We start from the raw sequence: 17,352 nt of genomic DNA, 5'->3' as shown, positions 1-17,352 counted from the left end.
TCCCATAAACTAAATTAAAGGGAGAAGTGCCACTTGGAGCTTTCTTCGTAATTCTATCTGCCCATAAAGCATTTACCAGCGCTTTGTGCCAATTCTTTTGGTTTTGGTCGACTGTTCTTTTAATAATCTTGATTAGGTTTTTGTTTGTTGATTCAGCCAACCCATTACCTTGCGGATAGTAGTTGGCACAATACTTCAGTTTGAACCCTCTTTTAAGTGCAAACTCAGTCATTGTATTTCCAGAAAAGTATGATGGATTATCAAACATTAAGGCCATTGGCAATCCAAACCTAGTGATGATAAATTGATCTATGAATTCAATAATGTTTTCAGAATTAGCTGTCTTGAGAGGAACTGCTTCTACCCATTTAGTAAAATAATCTGTTGCCGTGAGTATATACCTATGCTGCTTAGAAGAGTGAGGAACGATCTCACCTATTATGTCCAAGCCCCATTGGCTGAATGGTTTCTCGATGTTAACCGACTGTAGTGACATGGACGATTTCTTTTGTTTCCCTACAGCAGTCTGGCAGATTTGGCATTTCCTTACGTAATTTTATGAGTCTTTGAACAACGTGGGCCAATAATATCCTACACGTAAGATTTTATGTGCAGTAGCTTCTCCAGCATAGTGTCCACCTGCTGGTCCATCGTGGAGTTCCTGCAAAACCTTTTCGGCTTCAGTTTTCTCAAGACACCTAAGAAGTACAGAATCGTAATTCCTTTTAAACAGAAAATCATTTATGAGCTGGTATTGTTTAGCTTTCAATCTCAGAGCTCTTTTCTTGGTGTGGTCCAGGTGTGATGGAGCATACCCATTCTTAAGATAATAAATGGTGTCCGCATATAATGATTCTGCATCCTTTAGGCTTACCTCATATGTATGTACCTCTTCAGATGAGTTCTCAGGAATTTGCGATGCTCCAGCTAACATCTTGCAAAAGCCTTGACCTCTTACGATGTTTGCTGGCTTGATCTCAAGATCGTATTCTTGTAAGGCGATGATCCAATTTGCTCTGTTTTCGCCCACATCCTTCTGTATCAGAAGGTTTCTTACCGCTGGAAATGGTACTATGACTTTGGTATGGGCTTTAAGTAAGAAAGGTCTGAAATATTTGATTGCTTTGAGAATGGCATATGCCTGTTTCTCCACATCTGAATAATTGAGTTCAACACCTTGTAAGTTCGAGCTAAAAAATTCGATTGGAGCTTCCGCCTTCTCTTGATTTGCTTGAGTTAAAATCGCGACATAAGATTTCTCTGAGGCAAATGTGTATAAGATAAAAGATTCTGAAAATTTTGGGGTTGCTACAGATGGAGAATTGATGATAGCTTGCTTGATTAAGTTGAATGCTTCATGCTCATCTTGACCCCATTTAAAATTTGAATTCTTTTTTATCATATTTTGTAGAGGAGAAATAATACGTGAAAAATCCAGGACAAACCTCTTTACAAAATTGATTTGAGCAAGGAAAGATTGCATGGCCTTTTTGTTATGGGGCATGGATATTTCAGAAATTTCTTTGATTCTGTCAGGTTCAATGTGAATACCAGACTTTGACACTATGAATCCTCGCAATTTCCCTTCACTTAATGCGAAAAAAGATTTCTTTGGGTTAAGTGAAATCACATACCTTAAACATCTTTGAAAGATTTGTTTCAAGTCTTTGAGATGGTCGCTTCGCTTCTTGGAGTACACTGTTATATCATCCAGGTAAATCACTACCGATTTATTGACTAAACCTTTAAACGCGATGTCCATGGCTCTCTGAAAGGTAGCGCTGGCATTAATCAGACCAAATGGCATCTTCCGATATGCGTATGTGCCCCATTTAGTTCGGAATGTGGTTTTTAACTGATCATCGGGATGTACCAGCACTTGATTGTATCCTGAAAATCCATCCAAAAAAGACATTAATTCGGACCCTGCTACTGCTTGTAATATTTGCTCCATAGGTGGGAGGGGAAAATTGTCTTTTTGACAGGCTTTGTTGAGATTCCGGAAGTCGATACAGATCCTGATATCTCCGTTTTTCTTTCTAATGGGCACCATATTGGATACCCATTTGGAATGTTTGACGGGGAAAATTATTTTGGCTCTCAACAACTTATTTAGCTCAGTCTTTATCTGATTTTCTAAGTTGGGGTGGATTTTTCTGAGCTTCTGCTGGACAGGGTTTTCATTGTCAATCATAGGGATAGTGTGTTGAATGATAGAAGTGTTGTATGTCTTCAGCTCATCGTAATTCCATGCAAAAACGTTTTTGTATTGTCTCAGAAGACGGATATATGCTGATTTTTCTTCAGGGGCTAGGCCGTGGCCTAGATTAACGTTTTGTGGCTTCTCATCGGTTCCTAGGTTCACTAATTCATAATTCAGAGTTGAACTATAGAGTTTAGAATTGGCAGACCTTTTAAACCGACTTTTTAAATCATATAAATCTTCTAACTTAACCACCGATTTAGGTATAGCATTATGAGTGATGTTTTGCTGTATTTGATGATCATGATGGTCTTCGTCAATTATTTGATTTGAGTAGGATCCTTCAGAAGTGAGGAAATTTACAATGTCAAGATCGTTGTTGAATACTCTCCAGTTGGTGATGTTGTCAGGGATGGATGGTCTAAAGATTAATTCTATTGAGAATCTATCTGGACCAAAATCTTCGGAGGGAATACGTCTAGAGGCTACGTTAGCTAACAGGTCTGCGCTCGCATTTTGGAGTCTTGGGATTGAAGAAATATCGAATGCTATGAAATGTGCAGTCAGATCTTGTACTAAATATTGATAGTGCTTCAAATGGCTTGACAGGCAATGTATGGTGTTACGTACCTGTTTGACGACAATCTCAGAATCTCCAAAAACTTGAAGATACTTAACGTTCAGTCCGATTGCTTTGTATAGGCCTTGCACCAAGGCCTCGTATTCCGCTGTATTGTTTGTGCAATCGAACTCAAGTCTACACGTAAGCATGGTCTTATTTCCATCTGGGCTAATCAGAACGCATCCTGCTCCTGCTCCCTCGTTAGATTTAGAGCCATCAAAATATAATTTCCAAAACAAAGATGTATTTACAGGGTTATATAAAAAATTAACACATTTTGAATTATCAGTTTGAGAAAAAATTTCAACTTGGGACAAAACTGAATTTTCTAAGTAAGGTGAAATATGAGCATTGAAATTGCCGAGGAAAGAATCTACCGAGTAATTGCTTATGATACTGCTGTTGTATGCTATTGCTTCATTCTCTCCTTCCAATTCAGTCACTATGTACTTTTGGTGCAACTCTCGTTCAACCTTTATTTGATTCGGTTTACCGTTGTAGGGTAACCACATGTGCGACCAGTCGGTTGAGAAATATCCGTGGAGTTTTTCGGACCAATCCCTGCTAAGAATTAAACCATAGAATTCAGGGATATCAGCTACTAGAATGTCGATAACCTGGCATACTTTCGGGTTAGATGACAATCTTATGGTCACCTGATTAAGTTCACCAATCACTTCGACTTGAGATCGATCAAGTTGAACTATGCGCACTGCGGATTTTTGTGGTTGAACATTCAATTTGGCACATATTGATCTGGGTAAAATATTCGTTGAAGCACCAGAATTAACCAAGCAATTGTGCACGTTTTTATTGAAAATTTCATAAGTGAGAAGAAAAGGAGGAGTATGAGATCTTGATCTTCCTCCAATCAAGGCAATGTCATTTGGATCAATCTTATTCATCATGTTGGTTGGAAGTCTTCCCATGTTGTGGGAAGCTACAGCTGTAGGTAAAGATGTAGTAGGCACGGAATGCAATTCTTTCATCATTATTTTCTGTTGATGTTTCAATTTGCTCAATTCGTAAAGAGTGATATTAGCCCTAGTCTTTTTCATGTCATCGATAATGTTATACTCCATTTCATCTGACACTATCAGTGTTCTTGATGGAGGTGCTTGATCTGATTGGACTGGGCTAAATTGGGTCGCTCTAGCGGTTGTTTTCTTTGTTGCGACCTTATCTTTTGTTGCAGGGCTTGCGCCCCTCTGTTTAGGGGTAGTTTGGGGAGGATCAAGTTAATTTTTGCTTCGTGTGCTAACCGGAAATGCTTCTTGATCTTCTTCTTGTGGGAGGATGAAATCCCACATTCCTTGTAGTTCCACAACTTCTTCATCATCGGTCTGCCCTTCAGTGGTATTCTCTTCTTCTTCTTCTTCTTCAGATTTGACGTTTGAGACAGCATTGGGTGGTTTCACCTCCATGGGAGGATTTCTTTTAAAAGCTCTATAGGGATTTTTTGAAGAAGTTTCTGCTACTTGTTTTCTTATGTCAATCATCTCATTGGACATGGTCTTTAACACTTTTTGTAACCCTTCCATATCGAAAGGATCTTTCGTTTTTTTCTTCTTGGTGTCTTCTTTGAAAGAGATTTTCTTAGATTTGGGTTCCTCTATTGCAGATCTCTTTTCTAGGGATACTACGCGCTTTTCTACTGCTAACGCCTCTGTCAAGTTTTCAAATAAGGTCGTCTTGTTTGCCCTATCTACGAAGATAGCCAAGTTTGATGGTAAGGCCGTGATATACCATTCACGTCTTACTTCCTCGCTAGGTTGAGAAGCAGCGGGAATTTTTTTGAGGATCTTATTGAACCGTAAATTGAAATCTTTAATGGGTTCTCTAGCCTCAGCTTTAAGATTGGATAGGTCATTGATCAATGTCGCTGTTGATCTGTCATCACCGAACTTGGTAAGGAATTGACTTTGAAAAATGTCCCAACTTGTGATGGACCCGGAAGGTAACGAAAAGTACCATGACCCGGCTGTTCCTTGCATTGTATAGGGAAAGAGCCAGACAACAGCATCGTCGTTGGTAACTCCATTGAGATTAACAGAAAGCATGAAATTATTGATATGTTCTTCAGCTAGCATGCATGTTTCTGGATTGAATTTAGGTAGCCATTTCTCAGGATGGGCCGGTATTGGGCTCAGGGGTGGAGACATTAAAACCGCCCCAGGATTGTTCCATGGAGACTGGGCCATCGTTGAGCTGCTAGTTAATGAAAGATGCTGAGAAGATGAAGATATTATGATCTTTGATGATTGAAGAGGAAGGGTTGTGGAAGATGGATGAGTGATTTGGGATGAGGATGTGGGTGGTTGACTTCGTGGTGAGGGGGTTGAAATGGACGAAGTAGATGAAAGAGTCTCACTGTCAGACTCTGGTGGTGTTTTCCTTGCTCTTTTCCTAGTAGGGAGAGGGAGTTCACTTGGTTGAATGCAAAATTTTTCACTCTTCAATCTGGTCAGGGGATGACCAGGATTGTACTGTGAAGTCACGCTGCTGTGAGATTTATCAGACCTCTGAGTAAAAATAGAGAATCCCTGGAGTTTACGAATCAAAGTTTGAATTTCAGGGGATTCAATGATAAGTTGGTCTGATATATTAGGGTAGGTAGCAGCAGTGGATACTCGAGCGACTTTTAACTCCGGGTTTAACCATACTGGAGAAGTCGGGGGAGTTGATGAGGGTGATTTACTCTCAGAATGGTATTTAGATTTTGATTTAGGTGCCATTCATAGTTCGAGCCCTCCTTCTAGCGCCAAATATGTTGAGGGCCCGGAAATTGGGTCAACAACAAGGGGGATACCCACCCGGTCCGGAACTTGGTTGGCAGCTCCTTGTCCGTTTGGTATAGCGGGTCCGACTGGGGATAATGGGACCAGTTTCCCAATGTAAGAGGGTGTGTGTGTGTGTGTGTAGAGTTTGATGATGCTGATCTAGAAGTAATTTAAGCTAATTTAAATTCTAACTTCTAAACTGACTCTATGCTACTGTAATCTAACAAAAAAAACAAAACATCTAATCTACGCTAACCCGGGGTAGATTTCCTCTATTATGCGATCTAAAAAGATTTCGAACAATAACTGGTAATAAAGATCATTCAGCTATCATAAGAATAGAAATCAATTAAGATAAACCATTCTACATAAAAAGTTAGGCAAAACAGTTGTGAACAGCATATCGCATAATAAGTTATTCATATGTCAAGCATAAATAAATGACTCCACTGTACAGAAGTTCCAAATGGTAACCCACAAATTCATACATTAACATATAAACAACTCAGCTGCATATCACTCTAGGAATATAAGTAGAAATTAGTCAAGAGATAAAAGTACCATTTATGACTGATTTCACTCACAAACTTCAAGCAATAACGATTTATCTCTACTTGTTCTAATATCTAATAAGAGTACAGAAGTGCAACATCAGTAGCAAACATTAAAATGCAAACATAAATAAATCTCGATCCATCCATTCATCAAAAACCCCCTCCGCGGGTGCAAAAGTGCATGTTCTGAGGACAAGTTTTTTGACAAATTTCCAGACCCTTCTCCAAATGCCATGAGAAGCCTTAAATACTACTAACTAATTAATCTTAATTACACAAATTTAGGAAACAACTTCAAATGCCCGCCCTTTTACTAAAACAAATTTATTTCTAAAAATTGAATCTAATTTCTAACTGTTTTTGTATCTTCTCCTTAGTGTTGTAAGCGATGCAATGTTCACCTGGAAAGAGTCGGCTGGTTGTCTTTTCCTTTCGTTTGCGGAATAAAAGTAGAAATAACAAAAGTTGGCACCTCTTTCTCACAAACTAGAAGATATTTTCGAAAATCTTCCTCTGGCTGGGTGTATTCGCTGTGTGTATACTTAGTATAACCCATATTTCTTTCAAATTGATTGTGTTGTTGCTATTTCGGTTTCCGGCCGTGCGAATGACTCAATTAGTTAGGGATTTCATTGCCTGAACAATCTTTCATATTGAAAATTGCTTCCGTTCTTTGTTCCAGGATTTTCTGGAGCGTCCTCCCTCTTTAGCGTTTTTCTTTTTGCTTTACCCAGTCTGAGCTTCACGATCTTTTGCAAACATGCTGCTTTTGTGCGCCTTTGACTCTGAGTCTTGGATAGCTTATTTTCATCAATGTCTGTTGAGTGATACTCTGGAATCCGCGGTCCTGCTGCATGCGGCATCCATTTGCGAAGACATCTCCTCTCTGTTCTCCTAGTATTGGCACTTTCCCCTTTTCCTTAGATGTTTCCTGCATATTTATTTATATTAGTTGCTACCTTACAGTTTACGCAAGAGAAAAGAGAAATGACGAAAAGATTGACATGAAAGCTTTAAGTTCTAATGAATGCATAATCATGACACTCATAATGACTTGACTCTTCGAAAAACGCAACACAATGATTCTTGGATATTTTGGCGTACAATCATTAATTTCCATTAAGGTGTGCGCTCAATTTTGGGTTTACAGACCATGTCGAGGAAATCTTGCGATGAGTGGTTCCTACGATTCGCATCGCAGTATCGAGGATTACGATGTCAAGAAGTGTCGTCACAGGAATTTATAGTCTCATTCATCGCAGATCGCAGATCGCAGATTGTAAGATCGCAGATCGCGTTTTCATTTACTGTGTGTTGTTTATGCGATGCTGCGATATGTGACGTCGCATATCGGCCATCGGCGATTCCTTAAGTTTTTCATTTAAGGGCGCCTTTAATATATGCGATGCGATGAATTTTGCATCGCTTCTGTTATAGACATTTTTGTGCCTCGCAGCATGAAGCATGAAATGTCAATAATTACAGGGATCCTCAGTCTCTAAACATGTTGTTCTTACCCCTAGAAGAACAAGGTCAGCAAACCACAGCACTTCCCATCAGTTCTCCACCTGAAAACACTCAAAAACAGGCTATTTTTGGATCATGTCAGCTGCTCCACTGAGCAACTGCGCTGAATGTCAACTGTTCCTCCTTGTACTTGCGCTGAAAGTCAACTCCAATGAAGGCTACCTGCAGTGGGCGAGATTGGCCAAGTGGCACAGTCATTCTGCAAGGTGTCAATTGCCCAGGAAGCTTCCAAACTGACACTTGGTTCAAGGGATTCGCCCTGTGATGAGTAAGAAGGTCTTGATCTCCAAGTGGAGGCAAGATTCTCCAAGTGGACTCAAGAACTGAAGATTAACTGAAGAGGGAGAGGACACAAGGCAGCTTTAGGTCAGTCTCAAGCTGACTCATCCTTTCTCTAAATCTCCTATATATAGAGCTCTTCTATGAGGTCTAAGGAGGCTGGAATTTTGTGCAAGCAAGGAAGTGCTGTTGGTTTACAGTTAGAGCTATTGGGTGATTGCTTTTATAGAGGAGAAGAGGAGATTTCTTGCTGCTGGGGAGGTGCTGCTGGATTGGAGCCATTGATGGTTGTAACCTTCTCAGAACCTTTTACTTCTATCAATAAAGCTTTGAATGTTCTCCTATATACTTGTATTGCATTGATGTATTGTATTTACTTGTATATCTGATTCACTCTAATCCATGCATCAGTTATGAGTACATGTTTCTTGTAGTTTCCCTCTCTTGTTTATGCAGGATCTTTGTGTAGCTGGGCCGGCAAGAGAACAAGGAGCTGGAAGCAAGGGACGAAGAGAGAAGACAAGATCGACAAAAGCGAAGGATATCGGTTGGTCAATCTTTTCTTCCTTCTCTGTACTTTCATAAAGGAAAATATCAAAGCTTTACTTTCAGTTGTTGCTAAGGAACTATCACCCTTAGAGTAGGGATAGGGTCATTCCGAGTCGGATACTTTTCCCCACAACAAACTGGCGACTCCACTGGGGAGCCTAGTATCTTGTTGGTGTTTGTAGTATCTTTGCTATTCATTTCCTGAACAAAAGAGTACCAAATCGAAAAGCTTTTGACTATATCAAAAGCGAAGTAGAGGGGCTGCTACTCTTGCTCATTTTCTGAGCAGATTCATGATTTGAAGAGCTGATCTACAAAAGACTCTTATGCTCTTTGTGATAGCTTTTCATCCTCTTGATCATCCCTTAGCTTGTACTTGACCTATAGCTTTTTATTTAAGCAAAAACAGTGAATTTTTGAGCTTTTTATGACCCGAAAATCCTTGTAAACGCAACTCTCGTGTCTCAGTGCAGGCTGTCCAAAGGCAGTCTGCATTTCAGCGCAGGTACTCCCTTCGGGAACTGCGCTGAGAGTCAGTTTGACAGACCAGAGCCTGCGCTGGACCAGTTAGCCAGTGTCTTGCTGAGGTTTCCCACTGAGTCCTGGCCCTGTTTTCACTGCTATTTTGCTGCTGATTGCTTGTCATTTGTACTTGCTGTAAACCAACTTTCCTTGACATTATTCCGCCTCAGTTGTGTGATGAAGCTGTGATTGTTCTTTCAGTATTTCTTGCTTCAATTACAGTTTCCCATTGTGAAAAGCGAACCAGTATAGCTGTGGCCTCTTAGATCCTGAACTGTAAAAGTGTCTTTGTGATCTTAAGAGCTAGTTTTATTACTGTTCATGGCTGTTTGAGTTTGTTTGTTTTTCATTTTATGGTTTGAATTCATACATTTCCAGTGTCTAAACAAGTCGATCTTAAGGTGTCTTTTGATTTTGGACAAGCTTGTTTACTTTCGCTTGAAATTAGATTCAAAGTTATACAACAGTTTCCTTTTTGTCTTACATCAACATTAAGGAAAAAGAAAAGAAATATCTGCATTGTGCATGTGCATTATTGACAGTTTGCATGTGATTTAGGAAAAAGTGCATTTAGTGTGTGTTCTATGATCTGTGAGAAAAGTTGATGTCTTTCTTTTCCCTCAGTAGATTAAGGTTTTCAAAGTTGAAAGATTGAAAAGTTTTGCTTCTCATCTTAGATTGCATTTAGGAAGTTGTATATATACATCTCGTGGTGATCCTTAAAGGCAAACTGCTAAGCAAGATCAACATTAAAATAAATCCAATTTACATAACAACGCTTTGTAACATAACGCAAACATCTAGAGGTCTAGGTAGAGACGTGTTCCGGCGTCGTTAAACATAGTGACTGTCGATCTCTACGAAGGTGGGTGATTCCTCCTGAGAGTCGGTGGCACTAATACGGACTTGTGCTCCCACGTACCGTCGAGTATATATTGGGAGACCCCTATAGGCAATTATCCTTTATCCATAGGAAGCCGTGTCGACCGCCCTACTGATCGCGATGCAGTGAACACAGCATTCACGAAGATCGACCACCCGTACCGTAAAACGTATTCTGTGGTTTCGCGAAAGGTTTGGCACACCCTCTGCCTAGATCTCCAGAGCAGTTTCTTTTGGCCCTTTTCAAACTCTATAACCGAAAAGGTCCAACCGAGCATTTGTCACTTCGGGCTCGTTAATACATCGAAGGCGACTAGAGTCATCTTTAGCTTTTTCTCGACTCTTAAAACATGAAAAAGCAAGTTTGTGTCTAAAAGCGTCGTTAATAAAATTTATTTTAAGCGGAACAAAATCACCTGTTATTCCCACGTTGATCTTTCAGTTGAAAAGTATGGAGCCCACCAACCAAGGAGGCAACCTTGGCGGAAGTCCAAATCCCTTCTCCTCTTGGGGAGATGTTGGTGCGCCTCATATGGCAACATTGTCACTTCCAGGATTGACAATCGGCCTCCCTGTATGGCTCTTTTCAACTAATGTAGTCCAGATCGCCACTAATCCTGAGCAGTCGAATCAACAGTCAGAACAGTCTAGAACTACCCACCAGCCTTCCACTTCTTACAATACTTCCTCTGATCCTTCATCTTTGCGAGGTAAAGCTGGCAAAAGTCAACCTCCCAAGGAGAAGAAAGAAAAGAAGAAGAAAGAAAAGAAGCAAAAGGAGCCTATGGCGAAGGCGACTGGGGGCAAGCATAAGACAGCTGACAAAAACCCACACACTGCACCGACCGGGCCTAAATCGCCATGTGTCATTTGCAAAGGGACCCACTTCCATCGTGATTGTCCTTGTATTCCCTGGATACTAAGAGACTGGTCCCCAAGGTTGCACAATCCGGTAGCATCAACCTCTGATAGTCATGTTGATTGCAGTCCGTCGACTAGCGAGGGTGAAGGACGAAGAGGGAGATCAAGATCACCCTGTGTATTGTGTGAAGGCAAGCATGCCATCCACAAATGTCCATTCTTAGATGAGGCAAAGAGAGTTTTGGAAGATCGTCCGGTTTCACCGTTACGACTTCCTCCTGGATACCAAAAACTCGCGCCTAATCCCTTGATAGTTGAAAATCCAGCTGACCCGCCCAAGTGGTCAGCTGAAGTGTCGGTCATTGAGAATGAACCCACTGAATCCAGACCAGACGAAAGTCTAAAGGTCGAAACGGCAGTTGACCCGGTTCTTCCTTCAGAGGTTTCATCGTCCAATGACTCTGTCATTGAAGACCCATCTTCAAATGACACCGTCGCCGAAGAGTCATCTTCATGCGACACCCTCACTGAAGAGAATAAGGATGACACCATCCAGGTTCTTTTCATTAGCACCGACTCTGATGAGCGTCAGGGCAATGCGCCCATTCCTTTATCGCAGGAAGGAACAACATCAGGGTCATACCCGGCCGTATATTCGGTCCCACCACCAAGCAACCTGGTTGTATCCTTTGATTGGAATCAACTAGGCAGACCCCGGTTACCAGCCAGTATACCATTCAGAATCATTGTCCAGATCTATAGAATGATTATGGCTGGTACTATCATTGATGAGGGGGCGTCTGTGAGTATCCTTTCCTCTGTTGCTTGGAAAGCACTGGGTTCCCCGACGCTTTTACCTGAGTTAAGAAATCTCTCAGGTTTTGATAAAGGAACCAGTCGACCATTAGGAATCCTCCCCAATGTGCCTGTTACATTGAAAGGGAAGACCGTCAATTTGAACGTGATGGTCGTCCAAGGACCCTTGGATTATAACCTACTCCTTGGACGTGACTATATTTATTGCATGGGAGCGATAGTCTCCTCACTCTTTAGAGTAATGTGTTTTCCACACGAAGGAAGGGTGGTCAAGCTCGTAGACCAACTTTCGTTTCTGGGATCTCGCATCGCAAATAGTCAAATACCATTCCTAAATGGTCTGTTCACTCAGGATTCGCCTCCACCCCCAGTCCTCCTTCCCGATGAGTGCGAGTGATTCGGAAAGAAAGACTGGAACCCAGGGGGCATGCACCCTGGTCTGCTTCGGGCAGAAGAAACCCTGGGTATAAGGTAGAATTTCCGCAGAAGAATGGACTAGTTCGTACCCCGTCCGGCGGTGGAAGAGGGGTTGTTCTAGAATAATATTCTTTTGTCAAAGTTATGCGAGTGAGATAATCAGCTTCTCGCTCTCCTTGTCTAGATAATCAGGATACTGAGGAAGGGGACCATTTGCGGTAGCAAGTAGTAACCATCTTTGAAGACAAGCCTCACCCATTAAAACATATGTTTTGAAGGATAAGTAGGGGCAGCCTCCAAAGAAAGAGGTTCTATTGCTGCAACAGGTGGTCGCCATCTTTAGTAACCTGATGATAGACATCGCCGAAGAAAGAGATTGATTTGCGGCAGCAAATAGAACCCTCTTCGGATAATAAGAAAGAGGCAAACCTCCCTCAATAATACCAATGTTTTGTCTTTGAGTAGTGTTCTTCTCTTGTCACAAATAGCTGTTCGTTAAAAGTTGGGCCGACGGGAAACCTGAGTACCGCGTAAGACCCCTTAAAATAACGAGAAGACTAGTATCGTTAACATTAGATTGGCAAGATGACAAGTAGCTGTGAACACCCAAAGAAAAGCAGAGGTAGGGGAGAGGAGGGGCAGCCTCGAAATTCTATCCTATGTCTGGGGGCATGCAAACTTTTGGAATGTGAGCGAGGGACGACTATTTATTTTTTAAATTTTTAGGTCCTCCCTTTAAACCTGTAGGTCTAACCCTTTAAACTCGTAGGATTAGCCGTTTCCGACCTTGCATGAAGAAAGTCTGTGGGGCAAAAGTAAAAACTTGCCAAAATTGGAGCATAGCTTCGTGAGATAAAGCTCCTTAAAAAATAGCTATCTCACAGGAGGCGTTCTTATTCTATGACTGGTATATCGAGCAGTTTTAGCACATAGTTCATGCTCGTTAAAAAATAAACGCAAGATCCGAGCAGTTTTAGCGCATAGTTCATGCTCGTTAAAAAATAAACATAAGTTTATGAGCAGGCTTTCCTTTAGAGTTCAAGCTCATTCAGAAAAAATGAACCGGTAAATAACCTTTTGAGATCGTAAATTCATCAGCCATAAAAGCCTTGGTCGTGTTTGTGCACCATCACCTCCACTTTTCATTTGGCCGATCATTCACCTCCATTTGTGTGTTCACCTCTTTTGAGAAACAACTGCGAAGAGTGATTTCACCTAGCCATCCTTGTGACACTGCCGTGATTGGAAAATTCCAATTTGTACCTGGAATCAGTTGCTATCCCTATTTATCACTCGTTCCTCAAAAGACGAGTCTTCTTTGAGCTCTTTTCACTGACTCGTAAAATATGAAAAGTTTGCCGAGTTTTGGCCTTCCAACTCGTTAAACGACTGGAAGAGCTATCCCTCTTTTAGATTTTAATCTTTTTGGACCTGAGGGATTATTGCACAAAAAGATCGAGCGCTTGTTTTGTTCGGCTCGTTAAAAGTACCGAACACCCATCCCTTCTGTATTGTTTTATACTTTTTCGGACTTAAGGGATTAGATGACGAAAAAGGAATTCTGGAGTTGACTTTATGCACCTTTTCAGACTCTCTAAAAATGAAAAGGACCGAGTTATCCTTGTCGTTAGACTCGTTAAAATCATTAAATAGCGACAAACTTGTCTTTAGACGAGAACGAGTTTCCCTATCGCTAAGCTCGTTAAATCATAGCGATGGGCTTGCCCGAAGGGCAGGTTATAGAACAAGCATATGTTATCCTCCTCAAGCTTGACAAAAATAAAGAGGTACTGGTCAGAAATGACTGGGGAAAAATTGGGAGAACATCAAAGGTTAATGGTAGCAAGTCGCTCTTGAACATGACACTTTTCTTCCGTACCACATTGGGTTGGGTTGTTTCATTCACTGGTCTCATCACCATGGTCTTCGCCAAACCATCCACATTTTGGGGTAATGCTACCGATCCATCGCATCAGTGTCGTTATATGTTCAAGAGAGGTCATTCTGAAAGTGTCAACCGTGTCCCATCCATTGCCATACATTATCCTTCATCCATTCATGATCGCCACCCTGAATCATATGTCACAGTTTGTTTTCACCTCCACTAAAATCATTAGCTCCGTTCCGTGTCATTGATGTGGGATTCATTAAGGCCCTCCTTTAACGGATCGCTTCTTGTCGACTTCAGCTCATTATCCAAGAAGTTGATCTAGGAACAACCCCATCAGTACTTTGAAGCTTGCATGCCTCAATGGCAAGTTTCTCACTTTCGGCGACAGGTATTCATCAATGACCTTCGACCAGAAGATTTTGCGTGGCGTTCGACGCCAAGTCCTTTATTCACGCCACGTGAATTGTACTGCAGTACCTTGAGGGTCATTATCATTATCGGTGATTCCTCTCGCGCTTGTTAACGGTTTTCATCATTGGCCAGTAATCAAGCGATGTCTTTCCATGTTCGACTTCAGCGCAATTCTCACATGGATCGACTTGTACTTAGAGTGAAGATCGAACGAGTTTGAAGACCCCGGATCTAGTTTCATCCATCCGGGCTGCGATATATATTCAGGAAATATAAAAGCATTTGTCATGTACATCATTGCAGCAGATGATCATCCTATTCAAAGGATGATAATTTCAGCAGAGAATTATCAGTCTACCATCAGACGATCGTCTGTTCTATGTACCAAAATGTATTTATAAAGCTGAGCATGGGAATTCCCGCCTCAGCTAGATCATGAAAACAAAATGAAAAATAATGTATTGTATTGTATTGTATTACAGGGCGCCTCCTCAGCAATGGAATGAACTTCGGACCCTCTAGATAAAGCATTTCACCCGATAAACGGCCTCATACTTTAGGGGGCAACTGTTATAGACATTTTTGTGCCTCACAGCATGAAGCATGAAATGTCAATAATTACAGGGATCCTCAGTCCCTAAACATGTTGTTCTTACCCCTAGAAGAACAAGGTCAGCAAACCACAGCACTTCCCATCAGTTCTCCACCTGAAAACACTCAAAAACAGGCTATTTTTGGATCATGTCAGCTGCTCCACTGAGCAACTGCGCTGAATGTCAATTGCTCCTCCTTGTACCTACGCTGAAAGTCAACTCCAATGAAGGCTACCTGCGCTGGGCGAGATTGGCCAAGTGGCACAGTCATTCTGCAAGGTGTCAATTGCCCAGGAAGCTTCCAAACTGACACTTGGTTCAAGGGATTCGCCCTGTGATGAGTAAGAAGGTCTTGATCTCCAAGTGGAGGCAAGATTCTCCAAGTGGACTCAAGAACTGAAGATTAACTGAAGAGGGAGAGGACACAAGGCAGCTTTAGGTCAGTCTCAAGCTGACTCATCCTTTCTCCAAATCTCCTATATATAGAGCTCTTCTATGAGGTCTAAGGAGGCTGGAATTTTGTGCAAGCAAGGAAGTGCTGTTGGTTTACAGTTAGAGCTATTGGGTGATTGCTTTTATAGAGGAGAAGAGGAGATTTCTTGCTGCTGGGGAGGTGCTGCTGGATTGGAGCCATTGATGGTTGTAACCTTCTCAGAACCTTTTACTTCTATCAATAAAGCTTTGAATGTTCTCCTATATACTTGTATTGCATTGATGTATTGTATTTACTTGTATATCTAATTCACTCTAATCCATGCATCAGTTATGAGTACATGTTTCTTGTAGTTTCCCTCTCTTGTTTGTGCAGGATCTTTGTGTAGCTGGGCCGGCAAGAGAACAAGGAGCTGGAAGCAAGGGACGAAGAGAGAAGACAAGATCGACAAAAGCGAAGGATATCGGTTGGTCAATCTTTTCTTCCTTCTCTGTACTTTCATAAAGGAAAATATCAAAGCTTTACTTTCAGTTGTTGCTAAGGAACTATCACCCTTAGAGTAGGGATAGGGTCATTCCGAGTCGGATACTTTTCCCCACAACAGCTTCTTCTCAGCTCTTTTATGCGCATCGGAAACACTTCACTCTCTCTTCGAAATGAGATCTAGCTTTAGGGAGTAGAAATACAAAAATTTTGATAAAAAATATTTTTGGATTTTTTTGTTAAGGGTCCCCCTTTGCTTGGTGTTATTGCTAATATCAAACAAAATGGGGGGTTGTTGGTGACCACAACAGACATCCACCCAATTGACCAGATTGAGCTTCATAAGCAAATGGGTGAGATGGTCTACTCAACACTAACCAACAAAGCAATGATGGCTCATAGGTTGCAAAATTCATTGAGCAACACTACAACTTAATTTCAGCAGGAAAAAGCCTCATCACAGGCTAAAGATAATAGAACAAAATGATTGGAAGAATTAGTAATTGAGTTGGGCCATCACCCAAAGGATGTTAAGGCAGCTGAAAGCTTAATCAAGAATAAAAATGAAGATATAGTTGCACTTAGAAAACAACTAAAATTGCCACCCCTCATACACCCTCAAACTATTGAGGTTATTGAGAAAAAGAATGATGAGGAACTTATGGACTTGATCCTTAAGATGAAAGAGCAATTAAAGGAAACTGAGCAAGAATTAGAGAAAGCATTGAAATCAAGGAAAAGTGCATCAACCTCCCAGCCTCAAATTGTAGTGCCAATTGTTTCGACAGCAGTCCCTTCCACTATGGCAACTGTATTAGTTCCAAGAATTCCTTTGGCAAAAACCACACTAGAGGAAGCAACAGGTACAACACAGGCAGGTACATCACAATAGAGCACAAAGGACTTAATTAAGTCAATGGAGGAAATGAAGCTCCAAGTAACAGAGCTACAGAAGGTAAAAGAAAAATTTACTACCTTTGAGAAAAAGTATGATCTTTCAAAGATCAATTATGCAAAGGAGAAAAGAAAAAACAAAGGCATGGCTGAAAAAATCAAGGCATTAGAGAAGGACCTGACATTTGACAGGCCTTTAGTAGAAATTAGGAAAATATTGTGGACCAATATCATTGATTCGATTAATGATATTTGGTCATCCATTCAAATTATTTTTGAACAATTTGATTTGGTTAAGCCTGCTCTTGAGGCAATTCATAAGACCAGAGAAGAACTGGGTGGAAGGCAACAATTGGAGCAACTGGACATTGAGGATAGGACTGCTACTATCATCAAACTGAAGAGAGTTATGACAAAAAGGAACTTAATGCAAGGCCTGGAACGAAGATGTCAAAGTATGCCGGAAGATATAGATGAGTTTATGAGAAATTTTGACCTCTTAAGGAGTAAAGGACTCCCAAGCCCTTTAGTCATCAATGATAGGCTAATGGTTTAGATAGACTACATCAACAAACTACATAAGCAAGCTAAAATCAAGCTAGTTCATCCTCAGCAAAGGCACTACCCATAGGAAA

This window comes from Pinus tabuliformis, chromosome 9 (assembly GCF_031772625.1).
Source record: "Pinus tabuliformis cultivar Carrire ecotype Pingquan chromosome 9, CPIR1, whole genome shotgun sequence".
Taxonomy (NCBI): Eukaryota; Viridiplantae; Streptophyta; class Pinopsida; order Pinales; family Pinaceae; genus Pinus; species Pinus tabuliformis.
This window is presented reverse-complemented; position numbering follows the sequence as displayed.